The sequence below is a fragment of the Opisthorchis viverrini genome, assembly GCF_000715545.1.
Source record: "Opisthorchis viverrini unplaced genomic scaffold opera_v5_5, whole genome shotgun sequence".
NCBI lineage: Eukaryota > Metazoa > Platyhelminthes > Trematoda > Opisthorchiida > Opisthorchiidae > Opisthorchis > Opisthorchis viverrini.
Genome location: NW_008751661.1, coordinates 60,335 through 82,168, shown reverse-complemented (window position 1 = coordinate 82,168; position 21,834 = coordinate 60,335). Strand labels below are relative to the sequence as shown.

Genomic DNA, 21,834 nt, shown 5'->3' with positions numbered 1-21,834 from the left:
TTTAGCTAGAATGAATCAATTATTCGAAAACGCAGAAGTCCTGCTGGGAATTTGACAAGTTTAAACGGAGCATGTTTTATTGCGTTTTACTTGCGGTGTACAAAGTGAGACATATTTCAAGTACTTTACTAGAAATTTCGCAGTCTAGCTACTTCTGCAGGCTCGTAAATAACAGGCAATCGATCTGAAAACATGAAAATTCACCATAAAAATCTTGGATATCCGATTCCTTTAATTTTTAACAAACTACTGCTAATATATTCTTCCTCCGCAACGTTTTAAAAATATTGCATTCCCCAAACAGCTCGTCAGAGTTGAAGACGGTTTATGGATTCCGTTGCGCACTCCTTCTAAAGCAAACTGATTTATCGGACGTTTTGGTGCTTGCATCCTTGCGTTTCCACGAACATTCGAAGCGAGTGAGCTAATTTATAGCTGTGATAAGCGGAACAAACCTGAAATCATTGGGTTAATTTGCTATTTCTGGGGGCTTAAGAAGCCCCAGTTGTACACTTTATCAACAAGGTGTTGTGAACAAAATATTGAAGCATGCGCACCTACAGCATTTCATGAGATATCTGTTGCAAAATCCTGAGTGAAGCGAAGAATTCACATCATGTTTTTTGTTTAATACAGTATTCGAGATATCGCAGATGAATGTCTCGTTTATGAGGTTCTTCTTCAGATGAATAGGCTGCACATAGACTGCGTCATGTTTCAGTTGGTACGATATTCGAATATCGTAAGCAAGATATTCAGTTTGGATTTAGGTGAGTCTTCAGTAAGAACCAAAATAATATACAAATAGGTGACAGTTTCCGTTTTCCACTGCTCTCAGTTCCTGGCATCAAGATTCTTGTACGCCCGATATCCGATCGTTTCCCTCCACAATGCGTTTTTCAGCTCTTTGAACACGAGTGCAATAGTCAATTGATATCTTTTAAACCGAGCAATTTACAGCAAAGCTTATACTCTGACTTGAACCATACGAGATATCACATATTTGGTAGGGATTGACAAAGAACAATAGCGGCTTATTCTGGAAGTAGGAATGCCTGAGGATCACAGTACTACTTCCTGGTGATTGTCTTTTTGTGGGATTACAACTTAAAATTACAATCATTAGAGTGGAATGACAGTTTGTATCTGGTATTCGAATCTCTAACTGAACAAGGCGGCTTTGCTGGAAAAATTCCGTACTTTTCGAAAGCTTGTGTGCTAGACAACCGGTTTGCACCCTAAATGAGGCCATTCTATGCGTTACATCACTATACATGTCAAGGAAACTCTGCCGATGGCAGTTTATTGATTTTGATCAGACAGAGCCAAATTATCATCCGTATTGCTAATTCAGATTAAACGATGGTGGCTATCATGGGATGCGCGGTATCAGGTGATCTACGTGAGCAAACCGGATAATCTTGAAGCAATCTGCTGTTACAAATCAACTCAATGAGGACGACAGTTTGACAGTTTCTTACCGTACCACACAACGGTGAAATAACGTATGTGTGTGTCTGTGTTGAACCAAGTAAGCTGGCATTGAAAGAATGCAGAACTCTGTCGAAATACTCGGTGCTAATCTGGTTCACAGCATTTTAGCCAATGGCATCCAGCCTGTTGCTAGCTGCAACTTCTGGATAAGCGCGGAAGATGTGATTCAATCTGTCATCGTGTGCTTTGTAGCATTGGCGCACAGAATTACACGAAACAGGTGGTCAAAGATGCATTTTGTAAATAAGCGCTTCTTAGAAATGAAACACGCTGGCCAGTGATCAGATTTGGTTGCTTGTCTACGCTGCAACGCCAGGCAAACATCAATATGGCAAGATATGCGCTTAAAAGAACAATGAAAATAGGCACACAAAGGGGTTGTATCATCCATTTGGTGTTTATAACAATCGACTGCAAATGTGCACATGCACTTCAGTGTAAGTTGTTCCAGACAAAGCAAATGTATGCAGTCAGTCGCATATGCATTAATCATTGTCAACCTCGTCAGAAATTAATCCTTTGCAAAAGCCAAGCTGCTATGGTGATTTGTCGGAACACCAAAGTTTAACATCTTCCGTTTGATCTCGACCCATTAATCGTTAACATTTTTACCCCTGAAAAACAAGGGGCTTGGTTAAACGTCTAGTTAAATTGAAAAGCCCATTTGAAATATTTCTATTTAAAAAACAACCTTTCAAGAAATAAACTCTTGTCAGTCCTCTTGTTTTCAATTTTACTGTGTGTAAAAAATTCTTTCATGTCGAAAACAGAATGCTAGACACTTGGAATGGCAATTTCAAATGGGCATGCAGTATGAGGGGGCACACCGAAATAGGATCACTCGGACCGATCAATATTTTAGCCTAGCTCTGTTCGGGCGCAGAATTTTCTTACGCCTCTTGGAATTAAAAAGAGCTGTTTACTTAAAGTGAATTATTTTCAGAGGGCAACCCCTGTTACCTTTTAAGAGGAATATCAGAACACAATAAACATTCGGTGCCAATTGTGAAACGGTGGGAGTAAACGTCAAAATCCTTCTCAAGAAATACACCCATTTGCAAATCAATTTGGTTTTTACGATTAGAACATAAAGTTGATGAAAACTCGGGGACTGCGACTACCTGATGAGCCTTAAGAAGGGCGAAACTGGTCGTGGGCTGTCGAGGAGTAATCTTGTGAGTAGTTTCCTTCAGGAAAATATAGTGCGATATCTGGAATTTCGTACCAACTGAATCATGAGGCGGCCTGTGTGCAGCACATTCAGTTGTAGAATATCCTAAACTTGAGATTCAGTTCAGTCTCTCGTGAAAACTAAACTGATTTGCAAATGAGTATAATTCTCGAAAACATTGCAATTTGGGGTCAAGTAGAACACATGGTTGACGGAAACTCAAGGACTGCTTCTACCTGATGAGCTCCAAGAAGGGCGTAACTGGTCGTGGGCTGTCGAAAAGTTTTCAGCAGCCTTGTGAGTAGTTTGCTACGTCAAAATCCTTCCTCATCATTGTCATCATTGGGGGCTTGTGGGACATAATACCAGAAAGAAGTGTGGACTCCAGCCCCGACTGCAGTGCACCTTACCTTACCTAGGCCATAACAAACATTCTGGGGGGGGGGCTCAGATGCGAGCATGCATCAACTGTACAAGCAACTTGACTGTTATCCCACTCGGGGTAGTCTCATGTAATCAGACAGACTTGTTTTCCTATTCATAACAACGGTCTAAGTAGTGAGATGGACATCTGACTACCCATCGGAACCTAGAAATGCTTCCCAATGGTAATTGTGCAGCAAGGAGGGTCAACTATATTAACCTGCTGAAAGAGCTTTACGGTGGAACAAGGACTTATTAACAACCCTTTCTGGACTCACCAGCCATATGTAGCCGAAAGACAACAAATTAGGTATATATGGAGCTCAATATTCGTTTTAACATTGAGTTAATGTTAAGCCGCAAAATACGACAAAGGTTCCACGCAAATAGCTGTTCGGAATAGCGCCAAGAGAATCTAATTTGCTTTGATGTTAACGAGACTATTGCTTGGTCGCTTGTTGCAAAGGCAACCAGTCGGGTGACATGATCAATGGGTCGTGACATGCGCACCGCGGCACGATGCGCTGGATGCGCCGTGGATTGCGACACATGTACGGCTAAATTATATAGCTAAGAGAACGAACACAAAACTCGATTCACTTGTGTTTCGTTCGAATACTGCCTCTAAAGTCGAGTTAACTTATTCCCAAATGTCGGATATAGTCTATATTCCAGTTTTTGTATCAATGTGATTTGCACTGTTTTCCGTTATTCCACATCCCGTGCGAGAGTGAAGAAACAACGGGGTGGTATTCTGAATAGGCACCAAAAGTTGGACCCAACTGTTCCCAAGCACCAAATACAGAGTCGTCAGTTGTAGGCGAACCTTTTGAGGCTTATTGTCAGATTAATTTACACGTGTTAGACCTGAACGTTGTCCAATGCATTGGATGAAGCTTGGTGAACATAAGCAGCTTTGTACGTAGATAATCTTTCAGTGGCGATGTTTGGGTGGCAAATCTGTCGTGTGTGGGCATCGGAATGAAATCTTCAATAAAATAACGACAGAATCGATCGAGAATGGAGGGTAAACAGCCTTGTATCATATTTTGCATATTTATGATAACACTGGATTAAATGCAGAGGTTTGAGTAATCACGTTGCTAGTAAAAAGTTCCGTTTACAAGACTTTCTTCACGGTTTTATTGGTGACAAAATATTGTAGAAATCCGATGCATTGAAGAGCAAGAAATTACTTTTCCACACACGGTGTTGTAAATATTAATTCTGCCAAAACATCATAAGCCGTACGATTTCGGGGAGCATAGCTAGTTCTTTATTGACTAAACAAAGGAATGTTGTCATTCTAAGAAAGATTTGAAAACCCTTGGAGAAGACGGCCTGATGAATTAACAGCGGAACGAAAATAAGTTCAACGCGCCTATTCAGCAGATGCCTCTGCTTCTATTGTGACAGAGAATTTGCTGGTTTCTTCGACCACAATCGATGTGTCACTTACCTTACAATATGCTAAATGTTTGGTTGATTATCCTTCGCTATCATCTAGCATAAAAAACAATCAAGGCTCTGCTGCATGAATCTGACTTGATTGGCGCTGAATATATCGATTTAAATTGTCCTTTTGCAACAGGTGGATCGTGCTTTTTATTTTGCATGCCCCATTCAGTAAAAAAAAACAATCCGCTTCTTTGTCCAGATCAGAGGAGATTATATCTGTGCGCTTATCACGCTGACCCACGAATTTGTTGGACTGCATTTCTTTCACCTTCACAATAATCTAATAACGGCGATTGATTTTTTAACAAAATTTCTGAAAAAAGTAAATATTTTCAAATTTTCCCCGTTAAATGCAGAATAACGTAAAGTGGGGTTGGGGATTTTTTTATTCACATCACTGTCAGTTGAACATCCGTCACCCTCTCCTGTCACAATTATTTTGGTGAGCCTACACCAAAACGAGAGGCAACAGACTCAGGTTTTGTCCTTGGTAAAGCTCTCCAGCAGTGCATATCTTTGACCGTATCTGGAGTTTGAACTCCAGATATCTGACATGATACCAAATCTAAAACAGCCGAGTACAATTACGCTTGATTCCCTTCTGTCAAAGAAATCAGTGTTCATTTCCGCTGCTTCTTATTCCAGTATACCCATCATGCTCTAGGAATTAACGGGAAAACCAGGACGGGGCTTATTCCGCGAGCTGTGAAAAATATACCGACAAGCCAAGCGTCGTTCTTCTAAATGCGATTCATGAATCAGATTAATGAAGGATTTAAAGAAGGGTTTTAACATCTGATTGCCGAACTTCATCAGTTGTTGAATCTCCACTAACGCATCGATCTCAGAGTTATCCGGTTATCCGGCTGCTTATTGTGGATCCGGAATGTTTTTTCAGTTTTCTGGGGATCAAAGCCCAAAAACAAACGACCTGCGTTTCATTGGTCTCGATTAGAAGTTCTTTAACATCATGTTAATATGAATGAATCAATTTTCCTATAGATTTACTGAAAAACTCTTCGATGGCTCATGACCGGTTTCGCCCTTCTTGTGACTCGTTTTGTAGGCGCGGTTCCTGAGTTTCCGTCAACTTAATGTCCTACTTAAAATAATTTGGATAGATTATGGGAAATTCAGTAGTTTGCATATCTAGTTGTTTTCACAAGAGACCGAAATGAAGTTAAAGAATATCAAAAAAAGAGAAATTCATTTTAGCATCTATTGAAAACCTAATTGGTTTGGAAATAGATGTATTTGTCAAAATTGTTCCATTTTGGGCTCAGGTAGAACATAAGGCTGACGGAAATTCTGCGCTTAACTGATGAACCCAAAAAGGGACGAAACCGAGTATACTCTGATGAAGAGTTTTCAGAAATCTTTTCTTTACGAAAGCGTCCTGTTTTATCTTGAATATCATGCCAAATGAAGCGTCAGATGACCTTCAGGCAGCACACTTACCTGAAGAATGCCACAAAAATGAGATTTATTTGGGTTCCCCGTGAAAACCCAGTTGACATGCGAAGAACGCTCTGTCGCCCATAAACTTGTTTTGGAAGTTCTCAAAAAATACCGTGCAAAATGAAATAGAAACAAAACTGCTGGGCGGTGCCGTACCGAAACTTCGGCTTACGCAAGACCTTACGTTAATTAGGATGAATCAAAAAGTTCTAAAAGATGATGCTTATTGTAACAGGTGCGAATGAGCGATAGAAGGTTACAGATGACGTTAGAACGAAGCAAATGTTGGAAGATTATAAACTGTTATGGATGAAGTTGTTGATAGATTGCATTTTGCGCGGGAAAACTCAGTGTGTATGCCGGAATCGTAAGGTTCATAACACATATCACCTAAGACGCCCTGTATTATTCTGGAGGAAACACAAAACCTTCATGTGAAAAATCGATTTGATTTGGTCCGTGAACTGATGTAGAGTTGTACAACACAAACATCTGGCTCGTAAGATCCGCACTGACTGCGCACCAAATGTAAACTTGGCGTTTATATATTGAAAATCCTCACAGAAAAAGACTACTTAAAGCATTTTGCAATAAAACACCTCTTCACGGGAGAACTTACAAGCCCCAAGCCCTGGTGACACTACCATCCAAAATCGGCAGCCGCATCGGGAAAAACAAAGGAAACTGATAACTCTAATAACGAAGATAAAAACCCACTTCGGTAGTGATCGGCTGCAAAGCACCAGTATAATAGATATAGTGTGTTTACGGTTATTCCAGGTTGCTTCGTGAACTACTTTGGTCGGCCAACTTGACACCAGTCCCACAGGATTACTGAGTGCATATCCTCACGCAGCGGGAACATCCAAACTAAATTCATCGCTAACACGATTGTAGCTCAGTTGCTGGGTAATGTTCGGTCCGGCTAAGTCCGTCAGCGTTTTTTTGTTTGCGCGCAAATGCACCATCTCAAGCTCATTGGACAAAACGCCTGCGAAACAGTAGAGACAATTGCCTTGTGACCAACAAACCACAGAAATTCATACGAAACCAGTGACCCCACGTTGGCGGGTAGCCATTTCTCACAGGCTTAAATACTCCCTTTTTACCATACCAAAAATATTATCCACTTCATAAAATTATCTCAAACACATTTTCCATTTCTTGCCATTCAAACGCTAGACACATTATCAGGTATAAATTTCAGAAAAGTTTTTGCGGGACTCTCCTGTTCACTGTTGTCATTTCTTTGAGAGGAATCAGGTTTTCGGATTAGTACTCAAACGCCTGACTGACAGCTACGTCAGGCCAGGATCAAGATGAAGAACTAGCATCGAAAAGACATTTTTAGTGAATCTAATGGATGAGTTAAAATTCTAAATGCATCCGCAATTGCTAGCAAGTGAATCACGTTTCCTCTTCCATGTTGGAGTATGAGACATTGAACTGCTTTTCGTTCTTTAGCTAATGAAGTGTGTCCTCGACCAGAGAACGGCTGCAAATAGTGCACAATCGTTTACTCGACGAGTGGCATCCTTCTGAGAGAGGAGAAAAATACTGCCAAACTCTTTCGTATTATTCACTGTGCACAAAGGGCTTGCTAACCATTATTTTTCTGTGGGATGTACGCCATGATGAAATGAATCAGTCCGACTTAAGTATGTGATTGAAAATATCAAAAGAATGCATGGAACGTGAGTACGTGCTGATCATTTGGAAACAGGCATCGGTGTGCTTGTTGTTGGAGCCCGTCCACCAGGCCAGTTGAGTAATTTTTCCGCTCTTGTATAGAGGTCCGAAACGTAATTGTACGTGTTGTGACAGCATCATTGTGCCGACTAGTAAGTCATGGTATTAGCACATTTATACGTAATGTGAATCTTTTATATTCCTTCAGGATGACTCAATCGACCAGTCTGTATAGGCTCATGTTAAGAAAAGTTTTCAGTGCAATGACAGTTCGCAAACGACACCACACGAATTTGGGCATTTCAGAACAGTGGATTTTGTAGGAGGCATTATCACTTTGTGCATTGCTCTTCAGGGAGGAGACAGTCTCTTGCAAAGACTCAAAAATGTTTTGATCTGCGGCGTCAGTAACCCATAAGCTGCTGGGAACAAATTAAACCCGAAAAAACTGCATGCTGGCACATCTGTGGTCTGTGTGCTATCTGGTTGTTCAACATTTGAATGTGCTCTGGTTAGTCTCTTCATTGACCATATGGCAATAATCTACCACATTAGGCGAACTGTCAGCAATCCATATTGAAGCGGATCCATTTCACCAGACACGCTACTTCGGACGCCCGTGCGCTTCGTACTTTTGATTTTCAAATGCAGTGTAAAGCGAAACGTGGCCGCAGTGTCCCCCTGAACAGAAACACGAATCAAGTTGGAATACGTGAAAAAACTGAATTTTACTGTGATGGTACGGGATCAAGTATTTTGAGCTTACGAACTAAGGATCACAGGTGAATCAAGCTGGTTATCGGTGAAGGAACTTGAGAGGCACAAGCGGAGAAAAACGATGAACTAGACTACTGGGTTGCCCGAAAAATGACTAACCTACATTTTTCTTTATTTGCTTAAGGATTCTCAACATTTTTGATATCCAGTTGGATGACGGAGCATTCTGTGGAAAACCGATAGAGTTGGAGAACAGGCAACCGTGACGCACTTACCCAACAACTTCAAGCAAAACACACTGGGTTGTTTGTAACAAGACATAGTTGTCTAGTCCCGCGCACGCTCACAAGTTCACGATCTCTTTGCCAACATAGTGGGTGAACCTCTGAATAACAGCCCACCTAATGCATTTTCTCCTGAAAAGAGTTATACAGTGAGGACTTGTGTTTTCCCGAGAGCGAGTGGCTGAGGTTACAAAACGCCAACTGGTGTGAAGAAACGGATATTCTAGGTCACAATCGTTTGCCAAAATTCAGAATTTAAGATGGTGCTTTTTTGGCAAAAGCTGTTTCCAGAGGTTTAAAACAGCCAGTTAAACAATGAGCCAGTTTTGGTTGAAAAATTTTTTCCTCAACTAATTCTTGCAGTTTGGATTTGTCGAGAGTGCCATCTAACGGATGTGGTCATCATCACCATTGACCACAACACCAGAGGATGAAGATGCGGTCTTCCTAGACCGTACACATTACGCCTCAAATTGAATTTTAACCGGTCCGTTTCCGGCATAATTCGGTTTGGTTTTACATTAGCATGTGAAAAGACAAGAAATACGGCTTACATAGTTTGGTGGCGAAAAACAGTTTACCGCAACGAATGTGATCGAAGGTTTTCTGGAAATGAACAAACCATTGTGGTTCTTTTTCGTTAACACTACCATATAAGAGTTTAAACAAATTATATTTTCCACATAGCATTCAATTTGTACTGGTTCCCCAAGTTTTTCGCTGGTTTGAAATTGCCCGGTAAATTATTAGAACCGAGGGCACGTCTACTTATGTCATCTGAACACGTTTCCTGGGGGTTGTTGCGTGGAAAACCAGGGCGGTTTTAGGAGCTTTATCACAAAAATAAGTAAAGGCAAATTGATTATGCTTTTGGAGTTGATATCGGTTTAATTTTTCCCAGTAACTAACCACAAAAGATCGTTAACCATATCCTAAAATTCCATTCGTCGAAGAGGTCCGGTCATCTGGTTTACTGTGGAAGTCGTGGGTTTTATTTACGATCAGACAGTGACAAACGATCCTTCCTTCTCAGCCGAAACTTGGTGCTCTTGGTCCGGACGAGCACTGCATGCAGTAGCCAAGGCAAGCGTTCTTTGTGGTTTATGAGAAATCGCTTTGAAAGTCACATAAACTAAAACATCTCTGACGCTCGTCACTGAATTACTTCATGTAAACGAGGAGGCATCTAGCTAGCCTTGGATTCGATATTCGCAACAAACGCTTTGCGTCATTACTTAGTGGCAGCATGGGATGCCAGAATGTATTGGTTTTACTCGAGAAACCTACATCTTCTTCCTTATGATGTAGCTTCCTTTGACTTCATAGGCTGATTCTGATCACACAGTTGAAGCGTTCAGCAGGAACTGTAAAAACGCATTGCTTTATGTGTAGCAATCTTAACCTTTTTGAAGGTATATTTCTTACTGTAAAAGGGTGTATTTCATTACTAATTAGCAGACGTTCTCTATTTGGTGGCGCTGTTCTGGGTCGATACTATATTGCACACGCCTTGCTGTTTAAATTCATGTGCCCTAGAGTTCTTATTTGTCTACTCAACTTTACAAACCGTAATAGGCAATTACCAAAATAGTTCGTTACTTGATTGATCGAGACGGAACTCCTAAGTTGTAAGAAATTAATATCATTTCGGTGGTCATTTACTTGATTCATTTGACTAAATGAACCCAGAATAGTGCCAAATGCTTGCAGCTTCCCCTGTCGTGCGCTCATCAAAACGTACATAAGGCGCTCAGTTAATGCTGTACTATATGATATTTACAACTTCTGAACCAAAAAATTTTCTCTTGAACATAAACTCTTGACCGTTTCAAGCCAGTTCTTAATAGAGCTAGACAAATCCACCCGGATAGTCATTCTGGAAAAACTGTTTTACATGCTACTCTTGTGAAATAATTGAACTTACTGGGCCTACATTATGGCCTACATACATTATGGAGCAGTAAATAACTATTTTTCAATTTGAAAACACGTTCACCTGTTCAGGGGCGCTGATTCCTGGTGGGTGTCGAACGTGCTAGTGAAGTGCTCATCAGAGTTGAAAGCAGCACTGCTACTTACAAGCACTGCTGATGAGCTCTGATGAAAGCAAAAATCTAGTCCAGTACTTTCCCTGTTTGATGTAGACTCACCAGAATAATCGTCGTAGAAAAGGAGTAAGACGGTTTAAACTACTTGAAACTACTTGGAACCAATAATTTCGAGGTAATTTAACTTCATCTTGGTACTCAAGAGGGGCCTCAACCTTCTCGCTACTATTCTTAAACATAGGTCTTCAGGGAAAGTTTTTAACCCATTTTGTTAAGCTAAACAAGAAGGTAATGTTAGGTTACAAAGATGTGCCTTTGGAAGTCCGGATGCCAAAAAAGCTTTACTAGGGTTGTCGGCATTTCTAGTTAAAATAGTTCGGTACAAGGCTTGAGGGCAAGATCCAGAAAGTTATGTCCACCTGACACATTCCGACGTGGTCTAAAACAAACGTCAAGTTTTCTGGAGGTAGAGTCCTACTCTGCTTCTGTTATTTGGAAACGGTTCCTCACACTTGGCAAAGACTCACGTTTATGAGTGGCTTAGTTTCAAAATCTTGCACAAGCAGACTTAGAAACCCAGTGAAAAATACATTCAGTAATGTCACAGTGCATCTACATTGTCCAAAAGCTTAATATTGAATTACAGGCTGAGTTTGATAGATTATCAGTGGACTCTTTCTTTTTTGAATGCCAAGCAAGCGATATTGGTAAGACTAATAAAAGCCCAAAAGAGAAAAATTAAATAGTTCGAAAAATTTAAAGTCGGAGTTCAGAATTCGAAAAGCAACCCAATTATCTACCGCTGGCTGTTTTACTGAATTAGTGAGGCAAAAGCATTCATAAATATTTGTCGTGTTCCCATTAAATTATTGAAATTGGTTCCACAGTTGTTCCCCAGTGAATTTGAACTAATCTCTTTCAGGCTATAGAAAACAGCACTGTGCACTGAGAAACGATTAGATTACTCAGCTAGTCGTTACTGGATTTGCTCAGGCCCTCCACTTAGGTCAAATACCCTGGTGACTGCTCAGTCTCTTAAAAACTCTATGCGCGTTTCTACGCTATGGTTCAAGTTTCGTTTGTTATGTTCCAGTCGTAAAACTTTGAAAAGAATGGCGAAAACGATTGTTTGTTTACGCATGCGTTCCCATCAAAAATTTTGCTTGAATAGCACTTACTCCAAATTTCCGATAATTATTCTTGAAGAAGCACATATAGGTGACAGTCTGAGGTCGGTCCCAGTTGGCACATTTTTGCATCAGAACAGATTAACTATAGAAACCCAGGTGGAAAAAGCGGGAAATATTCTTTACCAGGTTTATCTAATGACTGTCCAAGGTCAAGGGGCGAATATTCTGGATTCTGCAAGTCCATAGTAGGCAGCAAGTAGACACCATTATTTCCACTAAGTGAAGATAATTGTTCAGAAACTACCTACCGGTTCGAAAGGTTCTTACTCTTCGGTACCCATAGGTAACAGTGTGAGTGACGAAGGTTTTTTGAGGCTTGTGCACAGTGTTGATTTTACCATCATTCCTCGAACTGAGGTCCTAGAGGTTTTCACGGGAAATACATTAGGCAAGAGGCATTATCTCTGTCCAAATCAGAGTGAAATAAAAGTAACAGTTTCCTCTCTGGAGTGTCTTTCCAACTGCGTTTAATCCTGGGGCGAAGTTCGAAGACATCTTTTGTCAATAATTCAGCTGATCAAAGCCAAAATAAGTAAAGCGTCCTCCATTTGTATAGCCTGTGAGGTGCCATGATCTCACTAAAATTCAGACACCACTCGCTTGGCTCTAGGGTATCCAAGGAAGATGGAAGGACCGTTGATTCCCCAACTACTGGGAGTTATGATTTAAGTTATTGGGTGATACTCTCTCATCTCTCGTCTAGTGTTAGTTGTATGAAAAACTAGACGAATACGTCACTGTTCCCTTAGAGATGAGTTATTTTCAACTTGTTTTTATCAGTACACTAATGACGGTCACCGTCGTCAAGGTAATGCAGCAGTGAGACAGCTTGAGTGTTACAGATAGTATATTCAAGATGGTGTCATTCGGCAGAAATTTGGGGACAACATACAGTCTTGTACACTATAAATGTCCCTATAAGCCCTTTAGTCTTGGTGGCTTGAGGCCTTTGGCTTGTTATGTAGCTTGGCATCAAGCACAACTTCCCCAGAACAAACCGTACGAGAATCTAAGCGTCAGTGTTAAGTGGTATTTAGCAGCTGTCTTGAACCGTTGATTTGGCATTTTTATCGTCAGTCGTTGGAAAGATGGGACAAATTACAATGCGGTAGGACTATTTTGCGACAAAATAAAGCATGTGTTGTCGGTGTGTTCAGGCTGGGGGGTGCGTGTGCAGGATTATTCAAAAACCAGATGTACAAGCTCTAAGTTTGAACTCTGATATACTTAAATCAAGGTTTTGCCAACTGCATTTACTCAGTGGGGTGGGTAACTGGTGAAAGTTTCCATGAAATTTTTTAGTAGTTTATTTCCAGTTTGCGAAATTTTTCGGACCCTATTAGTGTTTATGTAAATGACACACCAGTTCTGATAATTGTTCTCCTGAACGGGAGGAAATTTGTTCCTTGTTTCTGTTTCATGCGAAGATGAAACAAGTTGAGGCGATTTTAGTCCGTAATTAGTTATTGAAGCTAAAATTCGAATCTAACTGCACGCTGAACTCAAAATTATGCCAAAAGAAAGCAAATGCACGCAGAGCGTTATGTGGGATGAAGAAGCAGTGTTGTCGCTTTTTCTCTTTAGAGTAAAACTAACCTAAAACACCATGAACTTTTTGAGGTTTTGTGGCAAAACATTCAATTTTCTTGATCACTAAGTTCATTCCAAATTTCTTGAAGACTGTCAACATGAGCATCAGTTTTCGATGCGAGTCCTAAGGCGCTGGATGATATTCCAACCGCTCTAAATTGATAGCAGTTGTAAATTAACCGTAATGTGAGAAAACAGATTTAAGCAAAGTAAACGCATGCTAATACGCTGTGATCCACTGAGGCAGTTATCTCCGAGGATCGTAGTTTCAACACATTCCCGCGGAGCGGACAACTGTTGACTGTTTTTTGACGCTGGTCTGGAATTATTTGACTGTCACTTCGGGGGGTATACGCTCTATTAATATGAGCCCATTAGCATTTCTACGGGGAAAATTTAATGAAGAGTAGAGGGGCTCTAGAGATATCCGCTTGAACAACTTTCATTGTCTGATGGAGTCACACGCACTAACAAGATGTAAAGTGGATTGACCACTCGTCCGGAAAAACGGAACGCTATTCGGTTGTGTAGACTTTCCGCCCAAAATATACGTCGTCCAGAAAAGAGACATATAGAAATGGGGAAGAGTGGAAGATTTGGAATGGATACGAGAACTGTACTTTGCGTAACGGCTTAAGTGTGCTCTCAGAAGTCCATGTGGGGACCACATGATGGTTACTACCTAGCTTACGACAAGTGTGAGCCAATGAGATGCTTGGATGGGGAATTCCATTGACCACGTGGAATAGTTCATGCTTTTATCTTCTTGTGAAAGTTCAAACCGAATGTCTGAATGGAAACAATCAGATCTCTGTGTGTTGCAAGAAACAGTCAGCATTCTGAATTACCTGCATTATTCCAACTAGTACGGTGACTACATGGTTCCTGACGATTTCTGGTCGGCATTCTTAATGTCGAGGTTGTAGGAGGCTCCTGTGTTTTTGTGGACGTCGTACTTTGCACGTGACCCATTCACTGGAGTCTTAGGGCCTAATTAGATGAGCGAAAAACGCGGTTTTGGATAGGGACCAAGGCATACACAGCATATAGTTCAAACGGGTGTTTCAACAAAGGCTTGTTTGAGGTGACAAGCAGTCCATCGAAGCGCATCCTCTATCACTGTCTAGCAAGATAGCTGTACTTCGCGAACCTCGATTATCAATGTTCAATCCGGGTACATTAGAGAAATCATAGTGGCCGTTACTTTGTAGACCAGGTGTTTCAAAAACGTGTGTATATGTTTGGTTGTGTAATACAACCTTCAATCGGGAGATCAGATGAAGTCGCTGCCATGTCCACTGGTATTATTGTTTATATTTTTTTGTCGTAATTTTTTTCCGGTTTGCAGTGACATTACCTTAGGTAAAAAACTGAATTCAGAGGATGCTTCTAGAACACACACAGTTGAAACAATCGTCTGAAGCCTATGTTTGAGACATCTGAGTGAAAGTTGAGCCTAGTCCTGAGTAAAATGAACGATGAACACTAACGGAAAACCGCGAATTTCCCTTTGCACCACACACAAAACGGTTTTCGCTGTCTCTGTGCAGAAGCACGGATCATTTTTGCCATTTAGTTTTGATCTCTTATTTACTGCCTTACTTTCTGGAAAAACACGGTTGGTTATATCACTTTTCTGAGTTATTATAAACAGTATACGTGTCATGCTCGTCTAAGTGGATAACCCAAGGAAACTTCTACATATAGACACACCCTGATACATTAATGTTTATTCTGTCCGAAAAAGAAGGGTTAGTGGAAACTGCTTTGATTTGAAAGAAAGTAAAATGTCGCCAATACGACTTAAAAAGTCACCTAGGCGCCACTTTATTTTTACAAATTACTGGCCACTAATTTTGAATAAAATCCAAATACCATAAGCCTTCTAAAAATACAACACTTGAGAAAAACTCGGAATGTTTTGACATTTATTAGAGGAGCAAAGCCCCTTCAGGCAGATCATTTATCACCGGATTCATTAACACAAGCGACATATTCGCAGAGCTGATATATGTGGACGAACCATAGTTTTTTTGGAGAAATTTTCAAGTTTTTAATGTCGAAATCGAGCACACAGTCTCATATTCTTCTGTTTGAAGATCAAGAGCCCCACTTCTTAGTGAGGGCAATAATGATAGGCGTGCTTTTCTCCTAAACAAAGTGTTCCACGAAACCAGTAGACCGCTATTTCACATACAGCGTTTACTAAGAAGATCCGTGTTAACCTTGTCTTTAATTAAAAGCACCCAATGGTGAGACAGGACATTGAGTTAGTTTTTCAGTTTCATGGAACAATTCAGTGCGGATTAAACACATGCTGTGTTAAAACGTCTCTTCGAAGGAATCAGTTTATTGGATATCTGCCGAGTGAACTTCATCGGACACCAGTGCACAACCTTTGATGGATATGCACTGGGCAAGATACCAAAAAGTACGGACATTTTACTGCTGACTACGTTTAAAGACCTAACGTATGATCCACTGTGTTCGACCACGTGACTCGTCACTGAAAAACGTCGGACGTTTTTATTTCTAGGTTGCATGCAACAGAGCGTTTGAAAAGCACTTTCCTTATATTAGGTTCTTTTTTGGACAGAAATATCAAGTTTTACCTGACCGTTTCGTGTTGTTGTTTATCTAACGTACCAAAACATTTCATCAACTTTTTATGTATCACAAAAATTCGACTAGAAACACCATATTTTCCCGGCATCTGTTACTATTTGATCAGATGATGTCTGGGGTCAGGGATTTTTTCGCATCTTAGACTCATCCTCAGAACTAGAAACACTCATTGTCTGGAGATTGATACTCTAAAAAATTGTTGCATCTCGTTCAGCCTCAAGTTGCTCTGTTTGTTTATGGATGCGAATAAAACATGCAATCTTCCGAAGCTCAAAAACCGCCCAGGTGATGAGAGGATGAGTGCCATCTAATTTATATCTGCGAGGGAGAGAACCTTACTTATGAGAGAATCTTGCAACAAGATATATGCGCACTGGTGGGTCCATTGGTAAAGGTGGAAGGAATAAGGACAAACTTTTTTTGGAACGCGGATTTCAAAACCATTCTATGGAAAGGAAATCAAAAGCGCTCTAAGCGGTCATCTTATCTCTACAAAGTTGTGTGCGCTTTTGTAACAGGATGAGTAGGGTTGAAACGTGATTTTTTGTCGGCCTGGACTGTCGGCCTGACGGGCTGTTATGATGTGTCCAACTATGAAATACGACAGCCTCCGATATAGACATGTTCAAGGATGTACCGCTCATTCAAGTAGCAAATCCCTATGAAAACAAATCTGTTCCAGCGAAGGGGCAGAAGGTCTCCTTTTTCATGATAAGTTGGGCTATTGTGCGTTCGTAGTTGATCTTGCTCAACATAATAGGCACCCAGCTTACCGAGCCACCCGATTTTTGAGTCCTACTTTCAGTCAGGTAGTTGACGGATTTTGATAAGCCGGCAATCTAAAAGCCTGGTCGTTCAGACTTGAAATTCTAGTTCACTTTGGCTAGATTGAATGATGCGATACATTCATTCTGGCAGCTTAAATTTCATAGATATTTAGTCACACTCTGCATTTGGTCTGAGCGATTGTTGTTGGCCTATTGTACAAGTTCACATTCCACGGCGTTGTCCTTACTTCAAAAGTGCTCGAGAGCTTTGAAATCGGAAGTCAAAGAATGAATAGACATGTCTGGGGAAGGACCCTAGCCACCGACCTTCCACCCGCCGAACAGATCATCTAATGACCTTACTTCAAAAGTGCTCGAGAGCTTTGAATTCGGAAGTCCAAGAATGAATAGACATGTCTGGGGACGGACCCTAGCCGCCGACCTTCAACCCGCCGAACAGATCATCTAATGAATAAGCTAACGAGGACAGTCGATTTTCGCTACGTCTACACATGTGAACTTCACAGCTGATTTGCTAAGCCTACGCTTAGTTGATACTCTAAGTTACAATTAGTGCGCTCCTTGTGTGACATCCACATTTAGTCGGAAGTTGACAATAGTGAAAGATTCCAAAGGTGTTGCTACGGATATGATATAAAAACAAAAATAGTCAAGTATGAATACATAAACAAATCGCCTTTCAAAAAAACATGAACGAGAGATTCAGCTGGGTTCAGTGTGATTTTCCAGTCAAAAACATATTGGTATGCAAATAATGGTAGTGCGCTAAATACGTTATTTTTGTTTGAAACACGGAATACACACATCAGGAGGCTATCTGACTGCATGACCTGATTTGATTACCTGTCACTTTAATGGCACATCTAAAGGTTGGTCTGGAAACAGACAAACAAAAGCCTCCGAAATTCTGCCTGGTTTCTTTACCATGAAGACCAACGTTTCCAAACGCTAGCAAATATACCTAGGATAATGCTGATATGGAGAATTATTCTGTCAGTAGCACACAACCCAATTCCATCATCTGTTCCTACATCGCTGAGATATTTGTGGTGAAGCTCAGAACCTACTTGTTAAGCTGATCATCAGGCGTTTGTGACAAAATGTTTCTGTCTGTCGAGAATTTTCGGGTGTGAACCCCACCTGGTGATTCGTCAGTTTTCAAACCCGAATATTTTTGATAACGTTAAAGCAGCTGCAAAGTCTTCTTCAACCTTCACTTATATGACAAAATACCATTTGAAATATTTCCCAATTTGTTCATATTCAAAACAGTGAAAAGTTTTTTTTTAAAAAAATTAGATGTCTGCGCCTGGTTAGCCCACACAATTGCTCTGCGCGGAGTTAAGCACAGTGTTGCGTAAGGCTCTTGCCGACCAACATGAATAAAGCGGGATCAGCAAGAAGAGAATCGTCACAAAGTGTCTTTCTAAACATGCTGCCACAAAATGAGCACCGACAAATTTGTTTTCTTTATGAACAAAACGCTATGTCGCAAATCAATCACTCTGAGTTTCATTGTGGTATCACACTTTTCTTATGATAACATCAAGGTAGCTCAGAAACCCTCTATATTCCACCACCTGTGTAACGGCGGATAATACTGATGAGGTTTCTCGTGACTCCAACTTGGTCTAATGGAGGGTGAAAGTTATCACGGAATTTGCGGACTCGCTTTACATCATTCGTTTACATTTGACTGATAGTCAATGAATATCCGGGAAATTTCAAAAAAAACGCGCTCAAGAAGAAAGCGTATATTCCGTTTTTAGAAACAATGTGCGTATGAGAGTTTTGCTTTCCTGACCGATAGTCTGCAACGGTTCAGATGATGTTTTTTCCATAAAGAACTCCGCAGTGCAGGGCTTTCCTCTTCTCACTTGTAGTTTTCACTACAAAGTCGTCCGTAAGATGCGCCATATACGAATCTCGCTTGCTTATATTTGCCAAATGAAAAGTAATTGAGCTCTCCCGTTCGCCATTTTCAATAATCTACTTGGGAAAAAACCTAAAGGCTGCTAAATTTCCACTATTTTCTGGACAATACAACAACAAAAACATGCGCCTGGTTGGCTTATGTACCCAAAACTTGAAGTGAAAACCTCATAGCTGTTTTGGTGCGTTTGACAGACACTGTGCACAAATGGTCAGCTCTAACTCGCCCACTCTGAGAGTCCCTGAGAAATATCATGGCTATGCATTGCTCCTACTCTCCCTCACGACGAATGGTGAAACAGCTTGCTTAAAGCAACTCACCAGGTCTGTTTGTTTTAATCTCAGTTTTTTATGACGTCTGTTAGGTCCTAATTTAGTCACATGGGTAAAAACTTCATTAAACGCTTCTTCGGAAACTGGATATCTTGTAGTGTTGCGGTGCCATGCTGAGAAAATTACTTTCCTGACCTCAGCGTCTGCTTTAAAGCGTATAATGGATGCTGTGAAGTGCATTTGTCACAAGACATTACAGACAAACCACCGTGGACACATTTCTGACCGATCTTAGCTTTAAGGTTCTTCAGTACAAGGCAAAGTAAAGAAGCGAAATAACTGTTCACATATCCGTCCCGTGAGATTAAAGTAAGCAAAACTGATTTTTCGAGTTTATTCATGAAATCGGTTTATTAAAGAGCATGCGTAGTGATGCATATATATATATATATATATGCATATTTGTGTGGACCAGTTAAAAATTTGTATATCTTGCAGAGAAACCTTGAAACGTTCGAAGCAAACACATTGCAGTTTCTGTTCTCCGTCTTATCCACTCACATGGGGGAGAAAATTATGAACCAATTTCCAGCCTCTGAACACATTCCTTGCGAATAATAAACATATAAAAACGTTATGCACATCATGCACTTTCAAACAAAGAAATGAAAATTACCACACTAAAACGCTTCACCAGGAAAGCACATGAGACAAGGATTTCTGTTTACCAAAAAATCAACCTAGTTGATGTATACTTTTACTGGAGGATAGAGGTGTATTCGTATTGCCCTCTCTCTTTTAGCGAACTGACTTCACTAATAAGAAAGTTACTCCCTTCCATACAGTTGATATCTCTTCATTTTTGAATGTTTATTCATGTATCTTCATTCTTGAATCTGAAGAATATCTGAGATGTCACGTGTCCATTGGAAGGAAGGCGCGTGACATGAAAAAAGCAATGGATGAGAGATTTTCATCGACGATATGACACATAATAGCTTGCTGAATGCATTTAACATTGGTTGGTATGTCCCACAAAAGTGAAACTCATTATCACTGGGCGCAAGTATGAAACTATGATGTCCGTAATGTACTTTATGGGGAAAAAAACCTCCAAAAGTAAAATTGAAATATTTGTTAGCTTTTCTTAGGTAGAAAATTGAAATACCCGGACTCCACAACAAGTCAACTGTTTATGGACGTCGCTACTTTGATCACCTTTGGTGTACTTTTTCATCGGCTGGCTTTCAAGGTATCATTGAGATCTTTTTTGCAGTAGCCAGGGAAATCTACAACGTAACCACTCGAAGAGCTAAGAGTTTAGTCTACAGAAGGTTGAAAGGTGCATCAGGATTATTTGCTGAGATTTGAAAAGGATAATCTTTGAACGTTTCACTGAAATACCTTAGGAGAACGTCAAGTGAATAATGATTTAAGTCTCCGAAACGTTCCATTTCCTGATGATCACGAAATGACAGAGTTGTGGGCTGTCCTGTTAGCTAGTATTATGTAATGCTTATAAACCTTGTTCCTAATGTTTATATGGACGCAGTCAAAAAATTTGTACTACTGTTTTTCGATAGATACGTCAGACGTGCAAAGAATTGCGATAATCCTGAAAATCTTGTGTTAAATGGCAGTGTATTTGAAGAACTGTTGGCGAGTCTGTGTCATTTTTGAAAATTCAAAAAAAGATTCGTACCAAACAAGTTCCATCTACACACCACAGTCCTCATTTTCCACTGCATGACAAACGAAATCGGTGCAACTATTGTGGTTGGATTTGCAATCTTTCTGGGGACAACCAAACGGGTGGGTCGTGGATTGACAAAGTTGCACAACGTATGGTGCACAGTTGAATCTGCTTGCACAACATATGGTGCACAGCTGAATCTGTCGCTCAAACTTACACGCCACACAGGAAAGTTTTGTTAACTTGTGCCCGCTCCGCACGTCACTATGGGAGAGTGTATTTGTCAGCTTGTCCATTTCTGGCATGGTCGTCAAGTGACTTCATTTGTCCTCAACGCAACGGGTAATTGTGTTGTAAACAAATCGAAGGAGAACTCTGAGAGTGTCAACGAGATTTCTCAAGAGATTGACATTCACTTAATATTGGTCAACAAGAGATTGATATGTAGACACTAATTGTATGTGGAATGAGGGTGTCAATCGGGCGTTAGTTCAGAAAACCATTTTACTAAGATGCCCATTATTCGTAGCGCAACTGTCTGCACAGCCCCCGCCTATCGTGTACCTCCCAACGTGGGAAGTGACTTGTTCAGTCCCGGCGAAGTGCTGTACCGTAGCGCCATCCTCAATGCGTCCATGTAACCCCATTACTTTGTCTTTTATTGGAAGCTGAAGGGTTACCCCAAAGTAGTATACTCACAACCACATTTTGTTCTGCGTCAGCAAAACCATCATCGATGTTCCTGCCTTCGGAGCAACTGCTTTTGATCGGTCTGTTGCCACTTACCACATAGGAACAACATATCGACCTAGCAGGTCAAGGTCGAACTCTTTGACCGGCCAACTCAGATGTCTTCACACAGGTGCATTACCAAACTGTATTTATCATCATCAGTCAACTGCTCAACTCAGTTGCACAACAAAAACCCAAGTGTACTTTCGTAATGGTCGTTAAGGACTGTGCGCGATTATTACAGGGTGTGATCTATATACCTATATATA

The 21,834-nt window shown here is 40.6% G+C and overlaps 1 protein-coding gene across 1 annotated transcript in view; it reads left to right on the top strand.

Annotated features, from left to right (window-relative positions):
* T265_00481 (hypothetical protein) overlaps positions 1-21,834 on the top strand; it is a gene marked incomplete at both ends in the record, with an annotated part of 33,732 nt that overhangs the window by 8,558 nt on the left and 3,340 nt on the right. The gene's annotated exons all lie outside the window — the stretch shown is intronic.